This window comes from Ranitomeya variabilis, chromosome 6 (genome assembly GCF_051348905.1).
Source record: "Ranitomeya variabilis isolate aRanVar5 chromosome 6, aRanVar5.hap1, whole genome shotgun sequence".
Lineage (NCBI taxonomy): Eukaryota > Metazoa > Chordata > Amphibia > Anura > Dendrobatidae > Ranitomeya > Ranitomeya variabilis.
This window is the reverse complement of record NC_135237.1, coordinates 285,676,036-285,702,998: the sequence shown is the minus strand read 5'-3', so window position 1 is coordinate 285,702,998 and position 26,963 is coordinate 285,676,036. Positions and strand designations below refer to the sequence as shown.

The window sequence follows — 26,963 nt, the reverse complement described above, 5'->3', positions numbered from 1 at the left end:
TGTCATAACATATCTCACATGGAAGAATGTTTGCTCTTATCTTTTCTGGGGGTGTGTTCTTTTTATCCTTGCATGATGCCTCCTCCTTTTGATTGGTCAGCCTCAAAGAGGTGAAAAAGTACTAGCTCCCAGAGAAGAATCTCTAGTATAACCTAAACTTTATTCACTAGTATTTCTGCAGAAAAGATAAGAAATAAAGAAATAAATGCAATGTTTTATTCAGCTCTGCAGCAACTACTCCATGAAGTGGCTAGCTTACCATGCTAAAACCAGTGAAAAGTCCTGTTTAACATCACTGGTAATAACAACTAATGCTAAATATTACTGGCTGTTCAGCAGTAGTTGCCCAAAAAGTACCCCCATTGTGCTTTTAAATTCCAGCATGAAGTACTGCAGAAAATATTTGCAATATATGCTTTTTAATATGCATGTGCAGTTTCCTCCTATAGTTACTTTGGATTCATTTTGGCTATATTTTCTAGCATTTCTTGTATTAGCATTTTATAGTATTTAATTTACTCAAGTCAGCATTATTTCCACACAACTTAATCCCAAAATTGTGGCTACTTCAGCACTTTTATTGCTATGTATAATAACCTGATATGACTGATCAGCATTTATAGGTTAGTAGACAAAGGCTTCTGTTTCATCTATTTGCGCAATTTTTTTAAAGTTATTTTTAGACTGACTCTTTTTTCCTTTTCTGCACCATATTCTTCAAAATAGCGCAAATGATTTATCATGTTAAAAGTAGAAAATGATCTCTTTTTGTGTTTAACCATTTTTTGTACCTTTTTGGTGGAAAAGTCATATGTTCCACAAATGTCTCAATATTTACGAAAAAAACTCTGGAATATAAAAAATGTAAGGGGTCTGGAACAATGTGCAACTTTTTAAAAAGTCAAATTGGATGAATGAGTCTAAAAGGTGTGGAAAAGCCACATTAAGGTAAAAATCAGAAAATTAACTAAACAAAAATATGTTATAAAAGGCGCAAATCCTTTGTTTAATTTGTCTCAAATGAAAAACATCACTAATTGAGAGTTAATCTGATGTAAATACAATGATGCATCATGTAAAAATGCAATGATGAATCAGGCTTGTGTCTCTATGCTACAGAACCTGTTCCTTCTGTTTTTTAAATGCTTTTAATCATTGTTAGTAAAATTCTAGAACTCTTCTCATGACACATCAAACAATTTTGTAGTTTTTGTGACTAAAGCACCTGCAATTCATCCCTTCTATTTAGTCCCTTTAGAACACTGTTATTTGATTCATGTCATTAGAAAAGTCACATAAAAACTTAGATTTTTTTTAAGACAAGCCACATTCACACATTCAGTATGTGGTGAGTTTATTACCTCAGTATTTGTAAGCCAAAATCAGGAGTGGGTGATAAATGCAGACGTGGTGACGTATTTCTATTATACTTTTCTCTGATTGTTCTGTATAAGACGACTGGGCATATAAGATGAACCCTAAACTTTTCGGGGGTCATCTTATACAGCGGGTGTCGTCTTATACGGCATGTGCAGGGAGCGGACCCGGATGGTTCCCAGGGTCTTGAGGAGAGCAGACTCTCCTTCAGGCCCTGGGATCCATATTCATGTAAAAAAAAAGAATAACTGCGACATCACAAAGGTCCTTCACGGCGCACAATGCATCCCTGGGAATGGAAGCCGCCGCATGCATCGCGAAGAGCCGAGAGAACTCTGGGGGCCGTCGGAAGGTAAGTATATCCATATTTTTTATTTTTATTCTTTTTTTTTTACACGAATATGGATCCCAAGGCCTGAAGGAGAGTCTCCTCTCCTCCAGACCCTGGGAACCATCCGGGACCGCTTCCTGCACCATATGCGGCGACTTCAGAGCTCCGCACATGCCGTACCCGGCGTATAAGATGACCCCAGACTTTTGAGAAGATTTTCAGGGGTTAAAAAGTCGTCTTATACGCCGGAAAATATGGTAACTGTAAGATACAATATTGTTACGCTCGAGGAAGACATCCAGGCCTCTCTTGAACCCCTCAACTGAGTTCGCCATCACCACCTCCTCAGGGAAGGAATTCCAGATTTTCACTGCCCTAACAATAAAGAATCCCCTTCTATGTTGATGTAAAAACCTTCTCTCCTTCAGACGCAGAGAATGCCCCCTTGTGACAGTCACATTCCTTGGTATAAACATATCCTCGGAGCGATATTTGTATTGTCCCCTTATATACTTATACATGGTTATTAGAATGCCCCTCAGTCGTCTTTTTTCTAGACTATATAATACTAATTTTTCTAATCTCTCTGGGTATTGTAGTTCCCCCATCCCCTTTCCTTTTGTTGCCCTCCTTTGTACTCGTCTAGTTCCATTATATCCTTCCTGAGCACTGGTGCCCAAAACTATACACAGTACTCCACATGCTGTCTAACCAGGGATTTGTATAGAGGCAGTATAATGCTCTCATCATGTGTGTCCAGACGTCTTTTAATGCACCCCATGATCCTGTTTGCCTTGGCAGCTGCTGCCTGGCTCTAGCTGCTCCAGGTAAGTTTATCATTGACTGTAGATTTTTTTTCTAATGGGTTTTTTATTTTATTTTAAATTTTAGATTTCTATTCACCGGTTTCTCATACATCTGAAGTTTCTGATTGAGAAATACACCATGTCAGCCATTGTACATTCCACTTATACAGAAATCTGATCCCGTCTTTATAATTCAGTTATCTGATCCCATCTTTATAATTCAGTTATGCTCGAGCCAAAACAAGAAGACTGGCTGTGGATAGCCCTTGGCTTTAAGCAAACTTGCCAGTTCCCCAGCTGCATAGGATCCCTGGATGGAAAGCACATCTGTGTTCATAAGCCACCAAACTCAGGGTCCTAATATTACAATTCTAAGCAATTTTTTTCGGTAGAGATGTTGGCCCTAGTTGACAGCACATACAGGTTTATAATTGTGGATATTCGGGCCTATGGAAGAACTGGAGACTCCTGAGTCTTCAATTCTTCCATAATGGGTCGGCAGATGCGAAATAATGATTTGTACATCCCACCCCCACATGTTCTACCAGTTTCACGCTTGGAAGCGGTTACGTATGTAATGGTTGTTGATGACGCATTTCAATTGAGCCGCAATGTAATGAGGCTATATACACGGAGAGGCCTGGACCACTGGCGGTGAATTTTTAATTATCGGCTATCATGCAGAAGATGATTGGTGGCGTGCGCCTGTCAAACGCTGACAGTGGCATTTAACAAGTGCTTCCAGCAATCGCGTCGGAAATGCGCCCACCGGTGACCCGCGTCACTTGATCGCGGGCAATCGGTGTGTTGGCATGATAACTGGAGGTCTCCTGGAGACCTCTATGGTTGTCAGTGCCGGCTTGCTCTGAGCGCCACCCAGTGGTCGGCACTCATAGCAAGTGAGTAATTCTGCTATATAGAGGAGATCTTATCATCGCCTCTATGTAGCAGACCAATCTGGTTATGGCAGCTTCTAGTCTCCTATGGAGACTATTGAAGCATGCCAAAAGTAAAAAAATGTTTTTAAAAATATAAAAGAAATCTAAAACTTCAAATCACCCCATTCATCCCATTCAAAATAAAACAATAAAAAAAATTAAAAATACACATATTTGGTATCGCCGCGTTCAGAATCGCCCGATCTATCAATATAAAAAATGAATTAATCTGATCACTAAACGGCATAGCGAAAAAAAAGTGAAAACTCCAAAACTACATTTTTTGTCTCCGCAATATTGAATTAAAATGCAATAACAGGCGATCAAAAGATCGTATCCGCACCAAAATGGTATCATTAAAAATGTCAGCTCAGCATCTAAAAAAAAAGGCCCTCACCCAACCCGAGATAACGAAAAATGGAGATGCTATGGGTATCGGAAAATGGCACAATTTTGTTTGTTTTTTAACAAAGTTTGGAATTTTTTTTCACCACTTAGATAAAAAAGAACCTAGACATTTTTGGTGTCTATGTACTGGTAATGACCTGGAGAATCATAATGACAGGTCAGTTTTAGCATTTAGTGAACCTAGTAGAAAAGCCCCCCCAAAAATTGTGGGATTGCACTTTTTTTGTAATATCGCCGCAGTTGGAATTTTTTTTCCGTTTTTTCTAGTACCTGACATGGTAAAACCAATGGTGTAGTTCAAAATTACAACCCATCCCACAAAAAACAAGCCCTCACATGGAAAAATAAAAAAAGTATTGCCCTGAGAAGAAGGGGAGCAAAAAATGAAAACCAAAAAAGGTCTGGGTGTTAAAAGCTACTTTTTAGGCTATGTGCACACATTGTGGATTTTAATGCATTTCTGCAGCGTTTTTGGACATGCAGAATTGCATCAAATCTGCAGTGTAGTGCACCACCAATGTTAGTGTTGGAGCGCCCCCACAGTAAGGGCAATGGGGTACTCGGTACCGGGTCCTTCGGTGTTCTGCGGGGATGTCACGGTGGCCTGACCCGGTCCGTGGCCCTTAGAGGGGCGTCCAATGAAAGGGAGAGTTAGTATAAGGTTCGTGACGCCACCTGTGGTATTCGGTCAGGGTGACCGACGCTGCTTAGGGGTCCGCTGGGGTGATGTGATGGCAGCTAGATGGTATACCTTTCCACAGGTGAAGTGTATCCCCAGGGCTTCCCAGAAGTGTAGATGGTGATTAGAATGTAAGCCCGCAAGGGCAGGGTCCTCTTCCCTCTGTACCAGTCTGTCATTGTTAGTTTTGTTTACTGTAAGTGATATTTGTATTTTGATGTAACCCCTTCTCATGTACAGCACCATGGAATTAATGGTGCTATATAAATAAATAATAATAATAATAATGGTGGGTGATGTAAGGCGCAGAGAATAACGAGGACACAAGGTTGCAGTCTCTTTACCTTTTACTGGAGGCTTCAGCATCCACAGTCCAGGGTACAGACCACAGGGTAGGCAGAGTCTGGCTGGTCCGAAGGCAAATCCAGAGTCCCCTTATCCAGGTGGAAATCAGTAGCCTTCCCACTAACGCCTGTGTGTTGTAGTACCTCCCTGCTGAGCTTCCCGGTAAGGTCCTCAGAACTCTTGTAGATGTTCTAGATGTTATTTCTTCCTCTCTGTCCCCCAGATGGTGTGGATAGGACAAACCCGTATGACTGATGGCCTGAAGCTTGTTTATAGGGACCCTAGAGATGCCCCGACTCCACAAGATGCCACTGTGTCTTCTTAGGTATTAAGGTTGGGCAGCCAACTTGGAATTGACTGTCCTGCCGGTCTCTGAAGTAAAGCGTAGAGACAATTACTCCCTCGGTGTTCCGGCCACCAGCTTTCGCTCCTCAGAAGGAAGCAGCCTATTTCAGGGCAGAACTCCTCCTGGTGTTTTCTCCTTGTGCTGTGACTTCGTTTCTCACCCTCTACAACACAGTTCTCTTTGTGTCCTTTCTTAGGATGCTGCCGCACGTGGGGCAGGCGCAGCTCCATATCTTTCTGTCCCGCTAGGCCTCTGTCAGGATCCCACCCCTGACAGGGACCCTCTGCAGCTCAGATGTTCCTCCTTTCCCCCTGTCTGCCTGACAGGTGTTGCCTGGGCAAAGCCCAGTCAGCGTTTCTCTAACTTTCTATCCAGCCCACCAGTTTTACCCTTCTGTGAGGAGTGCCCTAGGAGATAGGAGCAAGGCTCCCCCTGGTGGTCTGGAGTGTGAAGTGTGGTGTATGGTTTGTGATACCTGGTAGGAAGATCTCCTTTGTTACCTTCAGACGTAATATCATTCCCCCTGGTGGAGGAATGACATTACTGCAACGACCAGGACTCTGGGGCGCTGCATTAGTCAATGGGAAATTGGGAATTGTTGTGCACATGCTGCGGGAAAAAATGCGTGGATTTGCAGCGTTTAATTTTCCGCAGCATGTCAATTCTTTTTGTGGATCTGCAGTGTTTCTGCACTCATTGATTGCCCTTGAGTCAGGCAAATCCACAGCAAAACTGCAGGTTTATAAAGATATGTGGTTTTACTGCGGAGTTGCCTGCAAGAAACGCTGTCGATCGGGAGAAAGAAGAGTGTGTGGGCGGAGTGTGGGTGGAGACTCTGTGTGTGTCTGTGTGTGTCTGTGTGTGTGTGTGTGGGGCTGTGAATGTGTGGGTCTGTATGTAGGCAGGCATCATTCGATGGAACTATAAGTCCCATCCGGCTATCCATGCTACAGTGACAGCTAGCCGATGATGGGACTGTAGTAATCCCATATAATAATAAACTTGGCACTCAGTATTTGAACAAAAAAGAGCTTCCTTTTATTTGTGCATCCAGACAAAAATGGTTATGAACGTTTTCGGTCCGTCACAGGACCTTCATCAGAACATTCTTTAGCATGAACTGGATGTGAAGGGGTGCTCTGTAAGCGGTCATAAGCGTCCAAATTATAGGGACCTGCTGCAGCGGGTATGTGCTGTAAACCAGCTGGGCATCATAAGCCAAGGACAGCGCAAGAGGTAAAGGCAAAACTATTGCAAATAGAATCACTCTCTCAGCGTTCCTCCCTGCTGCACGGTGCACTTGCACACTGGGATACAGAGCGGTTCTTTTTGCAATAGTTTTGCCTTTACCTCTTGTGCGGTCCTTGGCTTATGATGCCCAGCTGGTTTACAGCACATACCCGCTGCAGCAGGTCCCTATAATTTGGACGCTCGTGACCGCTTACAGAGCACCCCTTCACATCCAGTTCATGTTAAAGAATGTTCTGATGAAGGTCCTGTGACGGACCGAAAACGTTCATAACCATTTTTGTCTGGATGCACAAATAAAAGGAAGCTCTTTTTTGTTCAAATACTGAGTGCCAAGTTTATTATTATATTTTGATGGGTTGGATACCTGACTTGAGCACCAACAACACTTTTACTATAGAGTGCCATGTTAGTCTATACAGTAGTAATCCCATCATCCAACTACTGTGTAAAAAAAAACCACATACACATGCGTATACAGTACATACTCACCAAACACCTAGTCCCCGACGTCCTCGATCACCTGTAAAAAAAAATAAAAATACATAAACCAACAGTATACTCCCTGTTCTGATGTAATCCATGCAATAATGAGTGTCCCACGACGATCTCCCGTGGAGAGATGTCACATCGGCAGATGTAACCGCTCTTCAGGGGCTCCGGTGATACACTGATGGCAGGTTTCCTCCCGCAGTGGATCACTCTCCTGTCAGATGTCGCTGTCACTTGTGGCACCACTGCGTGGGAATATTCTCATGCAGCAGTGCTGTAAAGTGAGAGCATGAACCCATTGAACCCTCAGTGATAACACTGCAGGAGTCATTGTCTCCTGTCAGTGTGTCACTGGAGGCCTTGTTGAGCGGTCACATCTCCATATGTGACTGCTGTATAGGGGAGATCATTATGGGACAGTCATTATTAAATGGACTACGTCGGACCAGGGAGTATTTGTGTTGGTTTATTATTTTACTTTTTTTCAGGAGATTAAGGGCATCGCAGGAATTAGGAGTACAATAAAGATAGGAAAAATGTGTTTACTGTTTTATTTCATTAAAATACTTTATTCTGGCTGTGTGTTTATTTGACCCATTAACAACTATAGGATTAGTAATGGATAGGTATCTTATTGACGCCTCTCCATGACATTACCATTACTTGATGTCATCTTACAATACAAAGGTGACATCAACCCCATAAAAGGTGACATCAACCCACAAATATTACCCCATATGCCACCACTACAGGGCAGTGGGAAGAGAGAGGCTTAGTGCCGGAATAGGCGCATCTTTCATATGCGCCATTTCTGGGGCAGCTGAGAGCTGGTGTTTGTAGCCAGGGGGGCAATATCCATGGCCCCTTCCTAAGCTATGAATATCAGCCCACAGCTGTCAGAATAGCCTTTGCTGGCTATTAATTATAGGGGGACCCCACATCGCTTTTTGGGGGGTCCTCCTATTTTAATAGCCAGTAAAGGCTAATTATACAGCTGTGGGCTGATATTCATAGCCTGGGAAGATCCATGGGTATTAACCCCTTCCTAGGCTATAAACATCGGTCCCCTGTCGCTGGCTTTCTCTCCCTCTCTGGCGCAGAAAATTTGGCGGGAGCCCACCCCATTTTTTTTTCAATTTTTTTCAATTAAACAGATATTGCATTTAAGGCCGAGGTGACGCGAGTCTCTCGAATCAATACCTGGCACTGCCGTCGGCACTCGGGACTGGAGTGTGCAGCTGCATGTATTTCTATGCAGCTGAACGCTCTGGTCTGAGTGCCGGCGGCAGTGCCGGGTATTGAGGTGCGAGACTCGTGCGAGTTTCTCGCAAGTGTGACCTCGGCCTAACACAGAGTTTGTGTGTATGTGTGTCTTTATTTAGCTCTTTATGTACCATTTTATTATGTGTATTACTAAACATTGGGCTTGATATTTATCTATCTATAGATATATCTATCTATCTATCTATCTAATATCTATCTATCTATAGATCTATCTATCCATCTATCTATAGATCTATCTATCCATCTATCTATAGATCTATCTATCTATAGATAGATCTATCTATAGATAGATACATATATATATCAATAGATAGATGATAGATATTAGATAGATAGATCTATCGATCTATGTATCTATAGATCTATCTGTCTAATATCTATCTATCTATCTATCTATCTATAGATACATCTATCCATCTATCTATAGATTTATCTGTCCATCTATCTATAGATCTATCTATCTATCTATAGATAGATAGATACAAAGATCCATAGATAGATGATAACAAGATATTAGATAGATAGGTAGATAGATAGATAGATAGATAGATAGATAGATAGATAGACAGATAGATAGATCTATCGATCTATCTGTGTAGCTATAAATCTATCTATAGATATATCTATCTATCTATAGATATATCTATCTATCGATATAGAAGTAGAAGTAAAAAAGGAAAACAGCAAAAAAAAATAGAATAAAGTGGACTTTAATGCTTGAACGGTGTGGCGGTAATGTTATTAGGTAATTATCTGCGGTAATGTTGGATGCTGTTCCAATTTTTTCATCATATCTATCGATATATCTATAGATAGATATATAGATATATCTATAGATATATCTATCTATCTATAGATAAATATCTATCTATCTATAGATATATCTATCTATCTATTGATATATTTATGTTTCTATCTATCGATATATCTATGTATGTATCTATCTATCAATCTATAGATATATCAATCTATCTAGCTATAGATAGATCTATCTATCTAGCTATAGATAGATCTATAGATAGATGGATAGATAGATATATCTATAGATATATAGATCTAATATCTATCTATCATCTATCTATATATCTATCTATCTATAGATATATCTATCTATTGATATATCTATGTACATTATCTATCTATCGATATATCTATGTATCTATCTATCTATAGATCTTTCTATCTATCTATCAATATATCTATCTATAGATAGATCTGTAGATAGATCTATAGATAGATGGATAGATATATCTATAGATATATAGATCTAATATCTATCTATCATCTATCTATATATCTATCTATCTATAGATATATCTATCTATTGATATATCTATGTACAGTATCTATCTATCGATATATCTATGTATCTATCTATCTATAGATCTTTCTATCTATCTATCGATATATCTATCTATAGATAGATCTGTAGATAGATATATAGATAGATGATAGATAGATATTAGATAGATAGATCTAATATCTATCATCTATCTATAGATATATCTATCCATCTATCTATAGATCTATCGATAGATCTATCGATATATAGATCAATCCATCGATAGATCCATTGACAGATAGATTTATCTATCGATATATCTATAGATATATATATATATATCTATAGATAGATAGATACATACTGTAGATATATATCGATATATAGATACATAGATATATCGATAGATAGAAACATAGATATATCAACAGATTGATAAATATATGTATAGATAGATACATAGATATATTGATAGATAGAAACATAGATATATCAATAGATAGATATATCTATAGATAGATAGATACATAGATATATCGATAGATAGATAGATATATCTATAGATAGATACATAGATATATCAATAGATAGATAAATATATCTATAGATAGATAGATATTTATATATAGATAGATATATCTATAGATAGATATATCTATAGATAGATAGATAGATAGATATATCTATAGATAGATAGGTATATCTATAGATAGATAGACGATAGATAGATAGATAGATCAATCTATCTATAGATATATCTATATAATATCTATCTATCATCTATTACACAGGTCAACAAAAAAAAAATTTTTTTCTGGTGTCCAAAATATTTTAATGAATTTGGGGTATTTTTGGGGTGCTGATTCTGAATATGCTATCAGTTTTGCCAGATTGGCTCAAGTTTTTGAGATTTTTGGTATCTTATTTATAGCACTTGTTGGTAAATGCGACGCATCATCTCATTAATTTCTTTGGATTAGTACTTGAACTGATCAGTTCTCAATATAGTTTTGTGTTAATTAGTGTTCTAAAAGTTTGTTCATAGCTTGATTTTTGCACTAACTTTATGTTGTTGTCTGTTTTCCAGTGAAAAGCATGAACTCATCAAGAAGAAGTTGTCTTAACGATCCAGACTCATTCTGTTACATTTGTGGTGAATACACACTGCCAAAACATAGAAGAAACATAACAGACTTCGTAAAAAAAGTGTATTTTGCCTATTTTGGGGTTATGCTTGGGGACCAAGACAAGTTTTGGGCACCACACATAGTGTGCAAAGCATGTATCGAATTATTACGAAAATGGAGCAAAGGACAAAGAAAAAGCTTCAAATTTGGTGTTCCAATGGTGTGGAGAGAGCCAAAAAATCATCATGATGACTGTTATTTCTGTGCAGTGCAAGTGCAAGGATTCAATAAGCATAAGAAACGAAAATGGGAGTAACATGGAATCTGCAAGAAGGCCTGTCCCTCATTGTGAAGATGTGCCTGTACCTGTGTTTACCATAAATAACAGTCATCATGATGATTTTTTGGCTCTCTCCACACCATTGGAACACCAAATTTGAAGCTTTTTCTTTGTCCTTTGCTCCATTTTCGTAATAATTCGATACATGCTTTGCACACTATGTGTGGTGCCCAAAACTTGTCTTGGTCCCCAAGCATAACCCCAAAATAGGCAAAATACACTTTTTTTACGAAGTCTGTTATGTTTCTTCTATGTTTTGGCAGTGTGTATTCACCACAAATGTAACAGAATGAGTCTGGATCGTTAAGACAACTTCTTCTTGATGAGTTCATGCTTTTCACTGGAAAACAGACAACAACATAAAGTTAGTGCAAAAATCAAGCTATGAACAAACTTTTAGAACACTAATTAACACAAAACTATATTGAGAACTGCTCAGTTCAAGTACTAATCCAAAGAAATTAATGAGATGATGCGTCGCATTTACCAACAAGTGCTATAAATAAGATACCAAAAATCTCAAAAACTTGAGCCAATCTGGCAAAACTGATGACATATTCAGAATTAGCACCCCAAAAATATCCTAAATTCGATGAAATATCTTTGGCACCAAAAATGCTGTTGACCAGTGTTATCTATCTATCTATCTATCTATCTATCTATCTATCTATCTATCTATCTATCTATCTATCTATCTGAGTGTGTAAACATTAGTCTTCAATGGAGTATGTAAATGAAGAGGTTGGACAAGAAATGACATCACAATTCTTTTTTTTGGTTAAATAATATATCTTTATTTATCCTACAAAAACACATACAAATCCACATGAAAAAAAAACGCATGAAAAAAAAACGCATGAAAATCTGCATCAAAAATGCACCTAAAATGCATAAAAATGCATTAAATCTGCACTGATTTTTACCTGCGTTTTCTGCCAAGAGATGCAGAATCTGCACAGAAAATTCCACAGGCAAATCTGCAACGTGTGCGTATACCCTTAATCCATCTAAAGCACGTTTTCTTCTGATGCTGGAAATTTTCCTGTTGCCTTTCCATCCTGTAACATCAGCCACTGCAAAGTAACACAATAAATAAATCTAACTATGATCACCTTGTTTGCGTTTTTATTGATTGATTAGAGTATAAACTCGTGTACAGTTTGCTATGTGTGTATTACCAAGCATGCCAGATATTAGAAATAACCTCATGTGGAATAATGAATTTACACTTTATGTAGTATATATTTTTTCACTTGCTAATGTACTGCTGCACCTCACGTGGACTTTCCTCATAATTGGAAAACATCTGGCAGCATATGCGTCGCCATACTGCATCCTTTTTATTACGGTTCGCATAGTTGGGGTTGCATTGGTCCCAGATTTCAGGCCTCTCCTGCACCTGAGCAATCAGGATTTCCACATTAATATGTCTGGCCATGTTGCTGGTATCCATGGATGCGTGTTCCTGGCTTATTTATAGGTTGCCAGGATTACCTTCATGCCAAGCTTCCTGTTTTTTTTTCTCAGGATTGCTGGGATCACAGTGGTCAGTCCCCCAAAAGTCAGTAAGTTATCCCTGATCATCGCGATATGACCTATAGTGCAGCGGTAGCACACTTTTGCAGTGATGAGGCAGTGACCCAACAAAGTTCAAAGCAAAAGTCTCTTTAATGTACAAACTCACAGCACTAATGTCCAATTCTCACAAGTATGCATCGTTAAAGACCGATTCACAGCAGTACATAGTACCTGGTATCCTCGGGATTGCTGCTGGGAACCATATACTCCGGATTACAGTCACTAAACAGATCAGTCCACCTCTGACTTGTTGCCATGGGCGACTGCACCATCGTGTTAATGTCTCTTTACTCACAGCTTTCCACAGTACATGAAATCCTTCAGTTTCCTGTCACTAAACATGCCAGTCCTCCTCTGACCAATTACTGTGGGCGACTGCACAACTGTGCAAGCTGTGGGTGCCAGGCGTCTCAGCTCCCCTGGCTATTTGGCTCTGCTGGCCTTGGCTTTTGGATATGGGATGGACCCCACTCCTTCTTAAAACCACCATAACTACTGTAAACCTAGGTACTAAAATAAATACACAAAACACATTATTTTGGTTGTCAAAATGGCCACAGCTTTTATTCAAATCACAGGATTAAATAATCACAGTAGGAGTCAGGTGGAGTGCTAGTACATTGGGATTCACAAGTACTGTGATATCCCCAGCTGTCTGACATACAGCACCAGGACAAACAGCCATAAAGGGGCAGCACGCACTTGCTTGCCATTCAAGAGGAGCCAGTAAACTTTCAGGGCTCCAATGACCCTATTATCCTCACTCCTGTGCTTAACCACTGTGCCCGCCCCTGATTGATGTTACCATTACAACGTCCTTGAGGCTGGCCACCAAAGCCGAGCCTGCTCACCACCATGAGGTTTTACATCCTCTATTAGTTAAAATGAGTCCACCTTAACTTGTCTGCAACTTCCACCTGACTCCTAAACTGCAAAGCCGTGACGGGTTATAAATTCCAAGTCTCATTTGACATTTTTTTTTTTTTTTAATAATTAAATCATTTTTCTAAAATTAAAAACTAGAGGTCCCTGCAAAAGCATTAATGGGACTAAACTTGGCAACCCCCGACTCACAAAGAGTCATCCTACAGCACTCAGGAGAGGTAAACCCCCTGTGGAGGAAACCTCCAGGGAACCATGGCTGAAGGATTGCCCTCCCCTTGGGCTTAGAAGGTTACCACAAATAATAACTCTTTATAGCCAATATACAATTGAACCTGGTACAAGATATACAATGACAAAATCAAAAATACAATAAAACATTTATCATTATACAAGCAATAATTAAAAAGTTTAAGGACAAAGATTATAAACATGGCGGGAGTGCGGGTAATGTTTCCTCCTGTCCATCCTGTGAGAGAAAGAGGGAGAGCCAGAGTTGCCTCCCCTATATAAGCCCCACCCTCCTCACAGTAATACACCAGGCACAAACATCTAAACTTCCTCTTAAAGCAACAACACTTTTTTAAAATCTACACCGCAATACAAACAAAAGCTGCAGGAGTTCTCGGTCCACCCATCCCCAAGTCATGTCCACCTCCGTCTAGTCTCCGGTGGTTTCTGTGTTGCCTCACACAGGTGGAGCGCTGCAGAGCCGACTACTCTGTACTCTAGCATACTCCAGACTGATACTGACCCTGACACACTGAAACCCTTTACTGCAGGTATTTTAACTGGGATCTGTGGCCTTCAGCCACATGGAAAACCCAGGCCTGGAATGAAACGGACTGTACAACTACCATCCTGCAGTCTGTTTCAAAACACAAAAACCCCAGTGCAGGTTTTCCCAACTCTGCCCTGGACACTAGCATGCCCAAGACTAACACTTATTTTTATTCTGCATTGCAATCATAGCTATGCCTGTGACTGTAATGCACTCTTATGGCCTCCATACATCTCTGTGCCCATCCTTGGGGAAACAAACAGCAACCCCTACCTGTGACATCGGTCATTGCCTCACAATTGCAATCACAGCTATGCCTGTGACTGCAATGCACTCCCATGGCCTCAATAAGCCTACGTGCTCATCCTGGGGGAAAAACACACAGCGACACCTACCTGTGACACCAGTCAAGGACTCACAGGCCTCTATTCAGCGTATTCACCATGATGCATATGTTACACAGTTGCCTCCTATGGATACCATACAGTGGTTTCAACATTCATTGTAAAAAAAATGTAAATGTTTTGAGTACGTGTTTTTACAGGGTACCATTCTATGGAATAGTGCCGTCTACTACACTACTCCACATATTTATTTTTAGTATATTACCAGATACCAGACATATAATGTTATATAATATATACATGGTCGGGCTCTGCTGGTTCCAGTAGTTATCACTTATCACATAACCATGAGAATGCGCTTTGCACACTTGCTGTCATATGCCAACTACCGTGTTAGCCATGTCTGTGGTGCTCTATTCACTGACATAGCGGACACTAGTTGTCACCTGACTACAGGTATGACTGCGCTGGAACCAGCAGAACCAAATGCTAACGAAGATTATATATTCTGTATGTCCATCTCAGTAAAAAAAAAAACATATTTTTTTTTAGAGGTGTAGGAGGCCAAAATAGAACTTTTGCTATGGTGCCATGTGAACTCTTATGTACACCCCTGCTTGCAGGGTGGTAATCATGAGGGAATTCTTGCCTGTTGCTTTGAGCCCAAGGTCCCGGGGGTCCCGTTACCAGATAGCCTACATGAAAAGCAGCATGACTGGCAGGGAGGGAGGCCCAGACACATTTCTTGCACAGGGGCCCCAAGCTGTGACTGTCCGCCCCTGGCAGAAGTAGTTTGAGTAGGGTAGACTCAACTCCATGTAAACACATTTCCCTTACACTTTGTTTTTGACAAAGAGCCACGCTCATGTACAGCTCTACTGAAAGTGTAGACAGTGATCAAGATGTTCTCAAAGATGGCAGTGTCAGCTACTGGACTTCTGTCATGAGCTTGTCCAGGCTCGGACTGGCCCATAGGGTAACAGGGGAATCCCACGGTGGGCCCCTGTGCAGATCTGGGCCCCTATCCCCACTGTATGAGCAGTACTGGGCATAATTCAATTGATTTTGTACTGGGCATAATTCAATTGATTTTGTGTAGAAAAACGCAACATCTCATCATTCATTAATCAAACTACCCAATGTATTACAATGTATTACAATGTATACTATGGAAATCTTGCAAACAAGACATGTTGGTGGCTCTTGAGGACCGGAGTTGGGGAACACTGATATAGAGATATAGGTAAATGTGTGAACGAGGGTAGTGTAATATTTGTATGCAAGTGGGCCCCCAAAGTCAGTGTTACTGGTGGGCCCTTGGCTCCCCAGTGTGCTTGTCCCATATTAAAGATGGCCATAGCAAAATAAAGCTTACCATAGACACTTTAAGAAATGTGGACCCAGACTCTTTTATATGCTTAATATAGCAGAGCAGGTACTCACACTCCCCAGGTACACCCCTGGCTTTCTACTGCTTCTCCAGTCTAATTATTTTGGCTGCAGGTATAACTGGTAATGCCACATTGCAGCGCCCCAGAGTCCTGGTCGTTGCAGTAATGTCATTCTTCCACCAGGGGGAGTGATATTACGTCTGAAGGTAACAAAGGAGATCTTCCTACCAGGTATCACAAACCATACACCACACTTCACACTCCAGACCACCAGGGGGAGCCTTGCTCCTATCTACTAGGGCACTCCTCACAGAAGGGTAAAACTGGTGGGCTGGATAGAAAGTTAGAGAGACGCTGGCTGGGCTTTGCCCAGGCAACACCTGTCAGGCAGACAGGGGGAAAGGAGGAACATCTGAGCTGCAGACAGAGGGTCCCTGTCAGGGGTGGGATCCTGACAGAGGCCTAGCGAGGCAGAAAGACACGAAGCTGCGCCTGCCCCATGTGCAGCAGCATCCTTACAAAGGACACAAAGAGAATTGTATTGTAGAGGGTGAGAAACGAAGTCACAGCACAAGGAGATAACACCGGGAGGAGTTCTGCCCTGAAATAGGCTGCCTCCTTCTGAGGCGCATAGTCGGTGGCCGGAACACCGAGGGAGTAATTGACTCTACGCATTACTTCAGAGACCGGCAGGACAGTCAATTCCAAGTTGGCTGCCCGACCATAATACCTAAGAAGACACAGTGGCAAATTGTGGGTTCGGGGCGTCTCTAGGGTCCCTATAAACAAGCCTCGGGCCATCAGTCATACAGGTTTGTCCTATCCATACCATCTGGGGGACAGAGAGGAAGAAATAACATCTAGAACATCTACAAGAGTTGTGATAACCTTATCGAGTTGCTCAGCAGGGAGGGACTACAACACACAGGCACTAGTAGGAAGGCTACTGATTTCCACCTGGATAAGGGGACTCTGGATTTGCCTTCGGACTGGCCAGACTCTACCTACCCTGTGGTCTGTACCCTGGACTGTGGAGGCTGAAGTCTTCGGTAAAAGGTAAAGAGACTGCAACCTTGTGTCCTCGTTATTCTCTGTGCCTTACATCATACACCATCACCATCTACCCTTCTGGGAAGCCCTGGGGACACACTTCACCTGTGGGAAGGTATACCATTTAGCTGCCATAACATCACCCCAGCGGACCCCTCACCGCAGCGTCGGTCACCCTGACCGAATACCACAGGTGGCGTCACGAACTTCCTTTTTAAAGACCTTTCCAAAAACCATAAAAACTCTATTCCTTTATTGGATGCCCCTCAAAGGGCCACGGACCGGGTCGGGCCACCGTGACATCCCCTGAACCGAAGGACCCGGTTCCGAGTACCCCATTGCCCTACTCTGGGGGGCGATCCATCTTGGCATCATGAACAGGATCTACTTAAGCCTGAAAATCGGGTCATGTGCGCCTAAGAACTGTGCCAGAACTGTATTTGTGATTTGCTTAAAGACTGTGTATTGCCATTTGCCGCCAAAATTCCTGCCAAAACTGCAGCCATTACAACGCCATGAGGAGCGCAGGAGAAGAAGAAGGGCATGCCGATATGGGAGGAGACTATCAAAGTGGCACCAGAAGTGACGACCACCCCCTCCAACTACTGCTACGAGATGACGATGTGCCCCGAAGCCAAGAAGGAGCTCCACCCCCAGGAAATGGAGGAGCAGCGTGCATGTGCGGCCGCAGACCCCGAGGCGGGGATGGTGACCAGCGGGTACCTGAGCGATGACGAAGTGACCCAGGACCCTCTCAGTCAACCAGAGGCGAACCCGAACTTGCCGTTGCTGGTGGATCCAGACTTCTTGGATCCGCCGGTGGAGGAGCTGAGCCCCCAACTCCCAGATGCGGAGCCGACAGCAGCGAAGAAATGGAAGTCGCAGCTGTGCAAGAAGATCGCATTGGAAGAACCGTGGTCCGAGCAGCAGCAGACTCCAGCGTCCTTATCAGCGGAGCGGATCGACATCGGTGGAACCATATCAGACGCAGGTATGGAAAACGCCCCTGCCCCACCAACCGATCCTGCTCCAGTGGCCGCTCCCTGCCCTGACTGTGACCAATCACCCGCTGCCGAGTTAGTCGTGACAGCTCTCGGCATGATGGAAGGGATACTGCCACCGTTACCGACATCTATGGGCGAACCGTTAGACGTGAGCTCCGAGGAGGTGATTTTCAAATGTGACGCTCCAAAGACCAAATTGGACGGGTCCAAACAGGAGGGTTCCTATATTGCAGTGCTCACCTGGGAACAGTATAAACAATGCCTAATTTCACACTGGAAAAACCGAAAAGAGACAGAACTTAATGCTCAACGTAAGGAGCAGAAGCCTAAGACCAAACGCGGTAATAAGAACTCGGCGAAGCAAGGAACCGTATTAGCTTTTCACCCGAAAAGGGTTTGGGGCTTTATACAGGAGCCGGGACTACCGACCGAAGTCTTCGTTACCAGCTACAATGTGGAAGCCCAGTTCCGCGATGGACACCATAACCGAAACTTGAACAGAGGAGACCATGCAACTTACACCCGCTATTGGAGTGAGCAAGGTTGGTACGCTAGGAATGTTAAGCGATGTGAACCTACAGTAGCGCCACCTGCTGTCCTGGCTAAGACTAAGGGTACCGTCACACATTGAAATTTTCATCGCTGCGACGGCACGATTCGTGACGTCGCAGCGTCGTATGATCATCGCTCCAGCGTCGTAGACTGCGGTCACACGTTGCAATTACGGCGCTGGAGCGATGCCGAAGTCCCCAGGTAACCAGGGTAAACATCGGGTAACTAAGCGCAGGGCCGCGCTTAGTAACCCGATGTTTACCCTGGTTACCAGCGTAAACGTAAAAAAACAAACAGTACATACTCACCCGTCGGTGTCCTTCAGGTCCCTTGCCGTCTGCTTCCTGCTCTGAGTGCAGCCGTACAGTGAGAGCAGAGCGCAGCACCGCTGCGCTCTGCTCTCACTTTCCGGCCGGCACTCAGAGCAGGAAGCAGACGGCAAGGGACCTGAAGGACACCGACGGGTGAGTATGTACGGTTTGTTTTTTTACGTTTACGCTTGTAACCAGGGTAAACATCGGGTTACTAAGCGCGGCCCTGCGCTTAGTTACCCGATGTTTACCCTGGTTACAAGCGAAGACATCGCTGGATCGCTGTCACACACAACGATCCAGCGATGTCAGCGGGTGATCAAGCGACGAAAGAAAGTTCCAAACGATGTGCTACGACGTACGATTCTCAGCAGGGTGTCTGATCGCAGTAGCGTGTCAGACACAACGATATCGTAACGATATCGCTAGAACGTCACGAATCGTACCGTCGTAGCGATGGAAATTTCAATGTGTGACGGTACCCTAACTCTGAACTGACGAGTCCCAATACTACCACCACTGTGTGCATCATTTCTACTACTGAATCTGCTACCAAAACTGACATCCGAACCCAGACCACTAATGACTTGACCACACCTGAGAGACAAACCCAAGACATTGCCAATGCATCGGACAAGGATACGGAACCAAAGCTTCCCCGGTCAGGAAGTGTCCGCTACCGACTGATGCCTTGCAACCTGCTGTGAGAGAATACTGAAAAGAATGTAAATAGTTAACTGTTTGCTGCTTGAACCCGTCCAGGGTTAACTTTTAAAGGGATCCCCTGTTTAAAGGGATCCTATGTTTTTGCACAAGTTCATCACTGTTTTAAAAAATAGGAACATTTGAATCATGGATGGTGAATGGTTCACAAACTGCTTGTAAATAGTTTGCACCTTCTTAAAGGTGCTCTCTACTGGTTTTACATAGGAGGCTTTTACAGAGACTGCCTCTTAACAGAAACTGCTGTTAATTATGCTGTAAAAATAACTGCTTTGCCTTACAGACCTGAAGAAAAACCCGTTGGTGTGGCAGAATTCCGGGTCAGGATTACACGTCTTGTAGCCCACCCAAGACCAATGTTTGGAGGTTCATAACGGGTCCCTCGCATCAAGTCATGTTGCCTTTAAGTATACTAATGATGTGATTATTTTGCACTACCTCGAAAAGACTTGGATTTCCTCTTAAAGGGAATGTTAGTTTGTTGCACTTTGCCTAAGAGAAACAATGTTGCCTTGAGTAGTTAGATAGTAATAATGTTTATACATAGCTGATAATATGTAGTTAAGAATAGAATGTTAGATGATGTACTTTAAATAATATTGAGGATAACAGAAATTGAAAGAGCGATACAGTGAGCCCGTAGGGGGGGTGACATCTGTTCTGCATTTCAATAGAGTGAACCCGTAGGGGTTAGTGAGTCCTCTAGTGAGCCTTAGGAAGTTAATTAAAAGACTTTGCACTTAGAAAAGAATAACTGTTTTATGCTTGAATAAAGAAAAAGTTAATTTATTGTTTTATAATTGCACTTAGTAGTTAATAGATAGTATACCTGTACGGGTAATAGTATTTCATAGTTAGCTAGCCCATCCGTAACTGGTCAGTCTACTGAAGTAAGCTAACAATGTAAATATGTTCTTGTTTGCAACGTTCAAGTGTTCTCACCTCCCATAAAGGGAAGCATTGTTATATTAATTTGTTTCATACCATTTTAAAAATTTTGTATGTCTTTTTGCTAATGTATTGTTGTTTTCTTTTCCCAGTCCGGGAGTACTGGATTTAACGGGGGGGAGTGCAGTGCCCCAGAGTCCTGGTCGTTGCAGTAATATCATTCTTCCACCAGGGTGAGTGATATTACATCTGAAGGTAACAAAGGAGATCTTCCAGACCACCAGGGGGAGCCTTGCTCCTATCTACTAGGGCACTCCTCACAGAAGGGTAAAACTGGTGGGCTGGATAGAAAGTTAGAGAGACGCTGGCTGGGCTTTGCTCACGCAACACCTGTCAGGCAGACAGGGGGAAAGGAGGAACATCTGAGCTGCAGACAGAGGGTCCCTGTCAGGGGTGGGATCCTGACAGAGGCCTAGCGAGACAGAAAGACACGGAGCTGCGCCTGCCCCACGTGCGGCAGCATCCTAAGAAAGGACATGAAGAGAATTGTATTGTAGAGGGTGAGAAACGAAGTCACAGCACAAGGAGATAACACCGGGAGGAGTTCTGCCCTGAAATAGGCTGCCTCCTTCTGAGGCGCGTAGCCGGTGGCCAGAACACCGAAGGAGTAATTGACTCTACGCATTTCTTCAGAGACCGGCAGGATAGTCAATTCCAAGTTGGCTGCCCGACCATAATACCTAAGAAGACACAGTGGCAAATTGTGGGGGTCGGGGTGTCTCTAGGGTCCCTATAAACAAGCCTTGGGCCATCAGTCATACGGGTTTGTCCTATCCATACCATCTGGGGGACAGAGAGGAAGAAATAACATCTAGAACATCTACAAGAGTTGTGAGGACCTTACCGAGTTGCTCAGCAGGGAGGGACTACAACACACAGGCACTAGTAGGAAGGCTCCTGATTTCCACCTGGATAAGGGGACTCTGGATTTGCCTTCAGACCGGCCGGACTCTACCTACCCTGTGGTCTGTACCCTGGACTGTGGATGCTGAAGTCTTCAGTAAATGGAAAAGAGACTGCAACCTTGTGTCCTCGTTATTCTCTGCGCCTTACATCGTCCACCATCATCATGTACCCTTCTGGGAAGCCCTGGGGACACACTTCACCTGTGGGAAGGTATACCATCTAGCTGCCATAACATCACCCCAGCGGACCCCTCACCGCAGCGTCGGTCACCTTGACCGAATACCACAGGTGGCGTCACGAACTTCCCCTTTAAAAACCTTTCCCAAAACCATAAAAACTCTATTCCTTTATTGGACGCCCCTCAAAGGGCCACGGACCGGGTCGGGCCACCGTGACATCCCCTGAACCGAAGGACCCGGTGCTGAGTACCCCATTGCCCTACTCTGGGGGCGATCCAACATGAACAGCTCATATCACTGCTACATCCAATCGCTGAGCTCAGCAGCTCTGCCAATATAAATTGCACAAGCTGCTGAGCTCAGTGACTCAGCGATTGGTAGCAGTGGTGTTGCACACTGTCATTGTGACATCATGGCTGCATCCAAAGCACTAAGACTGTATCAGCTGCAGAAAGTGCTGGACCTGGGGATGGCGAGTAACTGCTCTCTGTGTTTGTAAAGAATGTAAAAGAGTTTGGGGACCACATTTCTTAAAGCAGAAAACCACTTTAACTATAATAATGCTCAGCTGCCTAGCTGCTTTTACTTAATTAGTAACCTTGAAATTAAGAATATTGTCAAATATTCGAGCCTTTGCACACTGGAAAACCATATAGTAGAGTTACACAACAGAAAGTACTTTTTCCTAAACAAGTAGAAAAATGTTCCTCCTGAGTTGGTACCACTCACCCTCTGGGACCCATAGTAGCTGATACAATTGTAGAGTTTGCCACTGGTTTTATATCTAAATGTCTTTTTTTGTCTTTTTGTGTGGGGTTTCATTTTAATGGATCACTCTTGCAGTTTTTTATTGCTGCTGCTGCTATCATTCAATAATGTGTATAATGAGTGTTGTTTGCTGTCTTTTGCTATTGCCAGCACTGCTGAGGTCTTTTCCTGCATCATATGGCCATAGTTGTGAACAATGGGCTCACACAGCGCCTTCTATGGGGTTCAGACATCACTTTTTCAATGTTAGTCTGTGAGACTATACCCCAAAAATGGGCCTAATAAAATTGATAGCTCTTTTCTAAAATTGTGGGTTAACAATTTTGTTTCAAGCGTGTGATGCTCATTCAAACTCACCTGTGGCAAGTAACAGGTGTGTGCAATATGAAAATCACACCTGAAATCGGATAAAAAGAGAAGTTGACTCAATCTTTGCATTGTGTGCCTGTGTGTGCCACACTAAGCACAGAGAACAGAATGAGGAGAAGAGAACTGTCTGAGGACTTGAGAACCAAAATTGCTGAACAATAATAACAATCTCAAGGTTACAAGTCCATCTACAGAGATCTTTTTGTTCCTTTGTCCAAGGTGTGCAACAAAATCAAGAAGTTTACAACCCCTGGCACTGTAGCTAATCTCCCTGGATGTGGACGGCAGAGAAAAATTGATGAAAGATTGAAGCAAAGGATAATCAAGATGGTTGATATGCAGCGCCAATCAACTTCCAAAGAAATTCAAGCTGTCCTGCAGGCTCAGGGTGCAAAAGTGTCAGGGCAAACTAGCCATCGACATTTGAATTAAATGAAATGCCATGACAGGAGACCCAGGAGGACCATAGTGCTGACACAGAGACATAAAAAAAGCTAGACTGCAGTTTGCAAAAATCCGTCTGGGAAAGCATTATGTTGACAGATGAGACCAAGATACAGATTTTTGGTAAAGCACGTCATTCTACTGTTTACCAAAAACAGAAGGAAGCCTTCAAAGAAAAGAACACGGTACCTACAGTCAAATATGGTGATTGTTCAAAGATGTTTTGAGGTTGTTTTTCTGCCTCTGGGTGCCTTGAATGTGCGCAAGGCATCATGAAATCTGATTATTATCAAAGGATTTTGGGATACAATGTAGTCCCCAGGGTCAGAAAGCTGGTTCTGAATCTTATGTTATGGGTCTTCCAGCAGGACAATGACCCCAAACATACTTCAAGAAGCATCCAAAAATGGATGGAAACAAAGCACTGGAGAGCTCTGAATTGGCCAGAAATGAGTCTGGATCTAAGTCCCATTGAACACCTGTGGAGAGATCTTAAAGGGAACCTGTCACCCCGTTTTTTGAAGATGAGCTAAAAATAGCGTTAAATAGGGGCAGAGCTGGGCGTTACATTAGTGTCTTTGTGTGCCTTTATTACCCACCTATGCTGCCGAAATACCTTTGTAAAGTCGCCGTTTTCTGCTGTCACTCACGCTGGTCTGGTCCTATGGGCGTGGTGACAGCGCTGTTTCTCCCCCAGAATCCTGCTCATCATTACGTTGGTGGCGTAATGGTGTGCGCATGTCCAAAAGGCTAATCCACTGCCCAGGTGATGAAAAACAGCGCGATCTGCGCTATTCAGCCGTTTACCGGTGGGCGCAGCCATCTTTCCTGTGGCCGCGCGTGTGCAGATGGAGCGCTCTGCTGCCCGGGGCTTCAGGAAAATGGCCACGGGATTCCGACCGTGTGCAGATGGAGATCGCGGCGGCCATTTTCCTGAAGCCCCGGGCAGCAGAGCGCTCCATCTGCACACGCGCGGCCACAGGAAAGATGGCCGCGCCCACCGGTAAACGGCTGAATAGCGAAGATCGCGCTGTTTTTCATCACCTGGGCAGTGGATTAGCCTTTTGGGCATGCGCACACCACTACGCCACCAACGTAATGATGAGCAGGATTCTGGGGGAGAAACAGCGCTGTCACCACGCCCATAGGACCAGACCAGCGTGAGTGACAGCAGAAAACGGCGACTTTACAAAGGTATTTCGGCAGCATAGGTGGGTAATAAAGGCACACAAAGACACTAATGTAACGCCCAGCTCTGCCCCCATTTAACGCTATTTTTAGCTCATCTTCAAAAAACGGGGTGACAGGTTCCCTTTAAAATTGCTCTTGGGAGAAAGCAACTTTCAAATATGAGAGTCCTGGAGCAGTTTGCAAAAGAAGAGTGGTCCAAAAATCCAGTTGAAAGTTGTAAGAAGCTTCTTGATGGTTATGCGAACAGTTTCAGTCATTGTATGCATGTGGATCTATACAAATCAATAAGTCCGTGGCAAGGCACACACATACCGACATACCACAGTAATGTGTAAATATAGCCTAAGGGAGAGGGTTTTGTTTTTTTTTACAAAGAACTCCAAGTCATTCAGTATAGATAAAGAATACAATTTACATCCAGTGAAGTATTACTGACATTTCCTCTGATTAGAGTAGTTTTCCATTATGTCTTCTCCATCTGGTTAGACCTTCATGTCGATATCTTCCAGCCAAAACTTATATTCTCACACTGATCTCCGCAGCCCTGAAAATAACAAGGTCCCATATATTGTATATATACATTTGTCTCCTTAATAAAATATCTGCCACACTCCGCTTCTGAATACAAATATGAACTACACCATTAATATCTTATTAGTTACTCACCATTCAAAATATATTTCACCAGCGCTGTGCCCCTGAATAATAATAATTTTCTTGCCCAGTAAATAAAAATTACTCAGTCATGGTGACTCTCCATCCCATTTTTTAAGGCTATGTGCACATATTGCATTTTTGTTTCATTTTGTTTCCACAAGGATTTGTTGCAGAAAATATGCAGCATTGTACAGGAGCAGCAAAGTTAATGAGATTTCTTAAATCACATTTGCACATTATACTTATTGTTTCTTTGCAGTATTGCAGCACATTAAATATGCAGCAAGTAAGTTCTTACAGTGTTTTCACAGCAAATTTAATCCATACTAATGAGTGTGGATACTTAACAAAAGCGCATAACTCCCTGATAGAGTCATAATGAATTGAGGGGTGTAAGAAGACATTATCAGGGCTTTAGAACGAATTGGAGTTTGGTAGAAGAGTCTATCAGGGGCTTATAATAAATACGGGGAGGTGCAAGATGTTATACAGAGTTTTATAATGAATTGGGGGTTGTGGGAGGATGTTATCATGCACTTATAATGAATTGGGGGGTGGGGGAGGATGCTAGTCGCATGATAACATTTTCTCACAGCCCCTCAATTAATTATAAGTCCCTGTTAGCATCTTCTCTATCCCTCTATTTATTATAAAACCCCATATAACGTTCTTCACCTCCCCTATTCATTATAAGTCTCTGATATCAACTTCTCCCACCCTCAAATTCATTATAAAGTGTCTTTTCCCCCTTATTCCCTCTTACCCCACCCCCCAATTTATTATAAGACCCTGATTGAGTCATAATCAATTGGTGTGGGTGGGAGAAGACACAATCAGGTCTCATAATGAATTGAGGGGTGAGAAGGATGCTATCTGAAACTTAGCATCCTCCTCCACCCCATAATTCATGATAAATTCACCTCTAAAATCCCCCCTGTTCATCATAAATCCCTGATGCCATCCTCTACTACCCCTTTCTCCTATTGCAACTCTCTCCTACTCCCCCTCATCATTTTCTCCCAAGTTTGTTGGGAAAAAAAATTCACTCACCGCTCCAGATGTTCCCCTGTGGCATTGCTTCTTTCCTCTTCTTCCCAGGTACTTTCTAAATGACTCAGGACTGCAGTTTACTGATGTCATCACGCTACGTGCACCTGCATCACTGAGAAAGCGTCGGGCAGGAAGCTGAGGATGGTTTCTTGTGGCTCCACTGCCATTCCCTACTGTTGCTTGCCCAGGATGCCATGAGTAATGAGGGCAATCTGGCTATGTGCCGCCGTGGTCCTCATTACAAGCCTCTCCTGCAAAGGTCTACCTTTACTTCTGGACCCCGCTGTAGCCTCTAGTTGGATTTCAAAAGAAGATAAAAAAAACTACTTACTATAAGTAACCAGGTAGTATATCCATTGCAACAGGGTCAACACTAACCAACAAAGAATATCTCCAAACATAACTGTGGGGTCCAGGCTGCATCAGTCCTTAAAATTTACAAGAGAGGCAGTCTAATACTTAACTCTCTTTCATTGTGGAATCGGAATGGTGTGCGTAGCAGCATTTGAGGCTAAACTGAATCCAAGTTGCATTACAGCGCTGTCAGAGTAACTGCGGTTCCATGCTTTGTCAGCCGGAAGCGAGAATACTGGAGGAGTCTTGTTTACGAGGTTCTGTGACTCCAGTTATGCCCTTGACGGCAGAACACAGTTATGGGAATTTATCTTTTCTTGTTTTTCAGCAACGCAAATTCTAAATATGTCTTGAGAAAGTGAATGTGCTACTTAATACAGATAAACTTTCACATACTGCAATGATAGCAGAATCCTTGCTTTCCCACCTGTATTAAATGAATTATAAAATCTGTGCAATTGTGAAATAATTCAACTGT

General features: G+C 42.7%; 1 long non-coding RNA gene across 2 annotated transcripts; it reads right to left on the bottom strand.

The window, feature by feature from the left end:
* Nucleotides 1-11,942: 11,942 nt before the first annotated feature.
* On the bottom strand, nucleotides 11,943-26,742 carry LOC143781108 (uncharacterized). 2 transcript variants are annotated; one of them, XR_013216564.1, is made up of 3 exons: nucleotides 26,132-26,742; nucleotides 24,861-24,968; nucleotides 11,943-12,076 (listed from the first exon to the last, which is right to left on the bottom strand). It is a non-coding gene; the product is annotated as an uncharacterized LOC143781108 (long non-coding RNA). The 2 variants fall into 2 exon arrangements; XR_013216563.1 differs by lacking the exon at nucleotides 11,943-12,076 and adding an exon at nucleotides 14,668-14,714.
* Between the last annotated feature and the right edge of the window lie 221 nt (nucleotides 26,743-26,963).